The 5982-nt window shown below is 42.3% G+C and overlaps 1 long non-coding RNA gene across 1 annotated transcript; it reads left to right on the top strand.

Moving 5' to 3' along the window:
- Positions 1 to 1239: 1239 nt before the first annotated feature.
- LOC111856413 (uncharacterized) lies at positions 1240 to 4913 on the top strand. The gene is made up of 2 exons (XR_002841135.2): positions 1240 to 1323; positions 4519 to 4913. It is a non-coding gene; the product is annotated as an uncharacterized lncRNA (long non-coding RNA).
- The last annotated feature ends 1069 nt before the right edge of the window (positions 4914 to 5982 follow it).

The raw sequence follows: 5982 nt of genomic DNA, 5'->3' as shown, positions 1-5982 counted from the left end.
CCTGCATTTGCTCTCAAACCTGCTAGCCTCTTCTCAGGGTTACATAAAACACACCGGCAGTAGGATGCATCCACGCTAAGTGTTGGAGAAACAGCTTCCCCCACCACCCAACCTCTAAGCTGAGGTTATCGCGGCGGCAGATGCTTGCAATTCATCAGTCTTGTAATCTTCCCTCCACGAACTGCCTGACATCCTAACGCTTCAACCTCTGAATTCCTCAGCTGAAGTAAAAGCATGAGGCCTGATGTCCTGGAAATGTTTGCTGCGGAAAATTCACCGAACCGTTCCTGGAAAGTGCCCATGCTGTCTCTTTCCAAATAGCACGGCAGTGAACTCTGCCCCAGATCCTGTCTGCAGCCTTCAGCAAATGAAGAATCCTGAAAGAATAATATAAATCCATTATGCTCCTGTGCTCTTGGGAAGCTGCCAAGATGCTGATCTTGTCATAAAACATGGCTTCCCGTTGACGGACCCTTTCACAGAATCGCCGCAAACTGACAGCAGCCTCCAGCTCAGCGCCGAGCTGTCTTGCTTGTGACTAGAAGTCCGCAAGGATTTATTTAAAGGTGTACAGCGTTGCCCTGAATTCATCCATCTCGCGGGATGGTGCCCCTTAGATCTTCTCTGTGGCCACCAGCAGCTGCATTGCCTGCCACGTCTCCTGAACAATATAAGAAGGTCTATGGAGAAAAAAACTCCAGGCAACTGTAACATTTTTTAATGCATTTAATGCATATGTAAGACAGGGTGGGGGTGCGGCATGGACGTCCTGGGCTGGGTGATGAGCCCAATGCTTCACTTTATCTCTGTTTATAGATCATTCCAGAATCGACTCCGGACCCCTGAAACCTTGCATAGGACAAGTGGGTACAGAAATTGGACGGATGTATCCTTTTTTCGGATCTGTGACACCCAGGTCTGCACTATGCTGTCAAAAACAATGTCCTATTTCTTCCTCCCCTCCCCATGTCAGTGATGTCACACTGTTCTGTTCACCGTTCTGCAAGCCTTTCAGTATAAAGTTAAATACATAATAATATATTTTTTTGAATTTTATAACGGATAATACTGCACTTTGCTGTATGTATGAAAAGTCAAACGTACAGTGTCTGAATCAAGGAGAATTGGAAGGCCTCCAGCCTGTGGTGTAACTCCCTCCAGAGAATCCCCAGCGGGGGCAGCTACCTTCAACTGTTACCCCCCCCCCCCCCCCCCCATACTAAGCCGCTCCCAGATCTACAGAGATAACAAACACGGTGAATAAATCCTGACAAAGGAACAGACCAAGAGCGTGAACAGCATAGCAAAGACAGTATTTTGAAGGTAAGGCAAGGCAAGTTTATTTATATAGCACGTCTTCAAACACAGAGGCCATTTAAAGTGCTTTACAGAAAATAAAAGCAAGTAAGACGAATAACGAAATGGAAAATTAAAAACTGCAAATAAAAGACGATACAAATTAAGAGTCAAAGTTGAAAGAAAAAAACGAAAAAGCAGCAGCATTAATTAGCAGTGACAATCGAAAGGACTGTGGAATAGAATCATTTTTGGGGGTTTGAAAGCGGCATCATTTGGTGCATGTCTGATCCTCTCGGGGAGTCGGGTCCCGGGGTGTGCGGCACAGTGGCTGCATGCCATGTGGTCTTGCTTACTTTCCACTCTTGGCACCGTCAGCCAACCAGCTCCTAAAGATCCTAGCAATACATTAGGATCATATCCAGTCAGAAGGTTTGGGAAAAGTACCATTTCATACAGCTGAATATCTAGATTACTTATTTGCCTTTCCTAAGTCAGTACAGCAAATTTATTCAAAACTGGAAAATATATAGAAGGCATTGCTGAAACAGATGATATGGCTAAATAAATTCTAAAAATATGAAATAAATAAAATAAATGACAGAAATGGATGAAACAGGAAATATGCCAGAATAAGAATAAGAACAGTTTCTTGTCTTTTTTTGTCAAGGTTGTGCTTCCTTAAATCTGGCCTGCATGTACCTCAGCTTCAGCATATAGCCATGAGCTGCCTGGACTCCATCAGCATCACACCAAGGTGTGAACCAGCTCCATTAGCAGGGTGTACAGGCCCATCACTGAGCCCTTAGCATCGGTTCGGCAAAACGCCCAGTTAGCTACTATTTCAGTGAGACTGTATCCACTCAGAGTTGACATGGGGATTGTGCAAACCGTCCGCCTTGCTGTCTGGCACAAATCTCATAGCAAAAATGTACCACGCTATCTACACTTATAAGCGTATGATGTTTTCTGACATTATGGACAACATTTTAATGAACTCCAAGTTAGGAATTTTTATTACATAATATAATGTACATCTTATTTCATTTCCATCCATAAAAATACTGATAAACTCATGAATTTATTGTGCAATAGCAGTATGCTGTTATCAGTTACATTCTTTTTGTTTAAAATGTAGTTATTTATTGGTTTTGGGTGGAGAATAGTTAGTGGTTGCTGAATTTTTGGACACAGATGTTGGCTCAATAAAAATATCCTGGTTAGAATAGAGAGTTCACCACATAACAGGGCATTTTGCAGAAATTATGTCGTTGGACTGCGGGAGGAAAATTTATATAAACACAGGGAGAATAGGCAACCCCCCCCCCAAAACACACTCACAGCCAGAACTGTACCCACATAACCACCACATTCACATGCAAACCCATGTAATCTGACCCCAAGGCAATAAAAACTTCCACCACACAACAACAGAGTTATAGGGTGTTTGAATAAATTAGTTCTCTGTTTTCTTATAATACATTACCTCTAATCATCTTACCAGAAAGCTCTGGGGTGTGAAAAATAAAGTAGCTCCTTTCTCAGGACAGACATCATACGATTATATGATTATAATGTTTGTTATTATTACCTAATGTCTGTTATTAATGTATATTAAAGCTGTTAAGGTGTGTTTGGATGTTAAGGTGTACTTACATGCTGCTTATGAATGTTCAAGAAAGCATTATAAAGGCATTATGAAGGTGCAGTAACTGCAGTTAATGTAAAGTTAAAGCAAAATTAAGAACCTAATAAGACTATTCAATGGTCAGAAGTACAGCATAAGAACATTCAAAGAATGTAAAGAAGCACCAGGTTAGTAGAGGAATTCATGGAACAAATGAGTCTTCATGACGAGTATTTCAGGGACAATCAAGGGCACTTTCACACCTGCACTGTGACAGTTTCTTTGGTGAGGACAGACCTCTCAATGGCCCCATGGAGCAAACTGGAATCCGGTTGGAGGTGCAGCACAGTTTCTGCATTAGAAGGGCTCCAAAGGAAATATCTCTCAGCTTCCTATTATCTTGCAGGTCATTTTGCCACTTTTAACTTCACCAGATTATCCCCTTTGAAGCTTCCCTGAAGGCAGATTACTGTAAGCGTGTGTTTGAACGATCAGCCGTAACATTAAAACCACTGACAGGTGACGTGAATAACACTGATTATCTCATTACAATGGCACCTGACAAGGGTGCCATTATATAACACACAAGTCAACAGTCAGTTCTTGAATGACCAAGTGTAAGAATCTGACTTTGACGAGGGTTAAACTGTGATGGCTAGACAACTGAGTCAGATCATCTCCAAAAGTGATGAGTGGGATGTTCCCGGTATGCAGTGGTCAGTATCAAGGCTCACTGGTGTGCATGGACAGCGATGGTTAGCCCTTCTGTTCCAAGCCCACAGGAGAGCTACTGTAGCACAAATTGCAATGGAACAATGGAAGAAGGTGGCCTGGTCTGATGAGCTACGTTTTCTGTTACATGCTATGAACAAACTGGTGCGTGTGCATTTTTTACCTGGGGAGGTGATGGCACCAGGTTGCACTATGGGAAGAAGGCAAGCCGGCGGAGGCAATGTGATGCCTTGGGCAATGTTCTGCTGGGAAACCTTTGTTCCTGGCATTCATGTGGATGTTACTTTGACACATATCACCTACCTAAACATTCTTGCAGACTAAGTACACCCCTTCATGGCAATGGTATTACCCGATAGCAGTGGCCTCTTTGTGCAGGATAATGTGCCCAGCCGTGCTGCAAAAATTGTTCAGGAATGGTTTGAGGTTTAGGAGTTCAATGTATAGACTTGGCCTCCAAATTCCCCAGATCTCAATCTGACAGAGAATCTGTGGGATGTGCTGAGCAAACAAGTCCAATCTATGGAAGCCCCACCTTGCAACTTACAGGATTTAAACGACCTGCTTATAATACCTTTATGCGAGATACCACAGGACAACTTCAGAGGTCTTGAGGAGTCCATGCCTCAATTGGTCAATTTTGGTGGCACAAGTGGGACCAACAGGATATTAAACAGGTGATTGATTTTAATGTTGTGACTGATTTATGTATGTTGATTTTGTATACAAAGCTGTTAGCAATTTCAATAATTGAAAACAGACCTACATACCCTGATGGAGACAAGTTGGCTGTGATCAAATATCTTGGCTCTTATCCACAATGGTTCTTCTCATTTAACCGTCATGATGAATCTATTTGGCAGAACTGCGTCCCTTCAGGCAGAACATTCCATACAAGCCAGCACAGTATGGCTCAAAAATGTGGACTTGGGCTTCTGGAGCGGAACCTAGCATGGATGCTAATTCTACAGTTACATCTCCGTGATCGCAGTAACGGGCTCCACAGCAATCACTTAACAAGTGAGGGCTCCTTCCCATTCCGGCATATCTGGAGCTGATCCAGAATAGAGGAGTCAAACTGTTTGGGAAACAGGCTGAGACAAGATAGAAGTGAAATGATCTGATTCCTCAAGGAATTTTACTGGACTGTAAGACCATGGATGAAACAAAATGTGAACATACCAAAGGAGGCACAAAGTCATTTCCTCCACTCCCCTGTAATTCATTACTAAGAATATTAAAGTAGTCGCTGTTGCTATGTTCTGGCATTTGTATTTCACAGATGTTAGCATCAAAATGGCAGACTCTCCTCTCCCAGATTTGTTGAAATGGTGCCGTTCTGCCAAGCTTCCTGTTCCTTTCCGTAATCCCTGAGTTTTGTGGGTCTATGTGTCATCTGTGTTGAAGCAAAATCTCACGTTAGCAATACCTACAGTATGTGTTCACTTAGCTATTAAACATCTATCCATCCATCCACCTTACAACTGTTTTGGATATTCATGCATTTTCATGTATTCTTCATAGCTTAAGTCTTGGCTAAGTACTATTTTAGGTTAACTATTAGATTTTTTTTTTAAAATTTCAATCACAGATTAATGGTTAAAATGAATTTTTCAAAAAAATACAGTCTCTCTCAACCCAGGCTAGTCTTTAACACAACACTTACAATTGGTCTTCAAACTTTGGGAAGGACTGCTATTTTCTGTTAGTCGCCATGAAGCTAAACTCCCTTCATTACCCAGAGCTGCATCAGTACATATGCCAACAGGAAGCAAGTTTTGCTTGTTCACAACAGTCATACTACCTAAGAAATATTTCTTAGCTTAGAATATATATATATAAGCCATAGAGAAAATGGGCCAATAGACATGCAAAAAACCCCACAGACATTTCTTTTTTGTTCTTGTTGATCATGCAAAATACTGCCAACGTGTGACCATCAGACAAGGTGTGAGGCAGCGAGTTGTATCCGTCTCTCTTAGACAAATGACATAAATGACAGTATGTGTTTGTGTGAGATGAATAATGGGCCGTACCATTCGGTATAAACAGACCTTTAGCATTAGCAGGGCTTTAAAAACGCCAGAGGGGGGAGGCGCTGCCTGGAATCCACCACCAGAGTTATCCTGAGTTTGCTGACCTCCCTCCTGGAAGACCAGCACAGGGAGACGTCATACCTAAGCCTGCAAATTTCACAGCTCCTTAACACCATGTGTCTATAGTGCATAATATGGCCTCATGTCATACTCTGATGACACACCTCCTGGCCCCAGTTATATGTGCTTGGAGTACTTGTGTTCTGGAGTTTACATGATCCCAGAGATTTC

The sequence above is a fragment of the Paramormyrops kingsleyae genome, chromosome 8, assembly GCF_048594095.1.
Source record: "Paramormyrops kingsleyae isolate MSU_618 chromosome 8, PKINGS_0.4, whole genome shotgun sequence".
NCBI lineage: Eukaryota > Metazoa > Chordata > Actinopteri > Osteoglossiformes > Mormyridae > Paramormyrops > Paramormyrops kingsleyae.
Note: the sequence above shows the minus strand (reverse complement) of the source record. Positions and strands in the feature narration are given on the sequence as shown.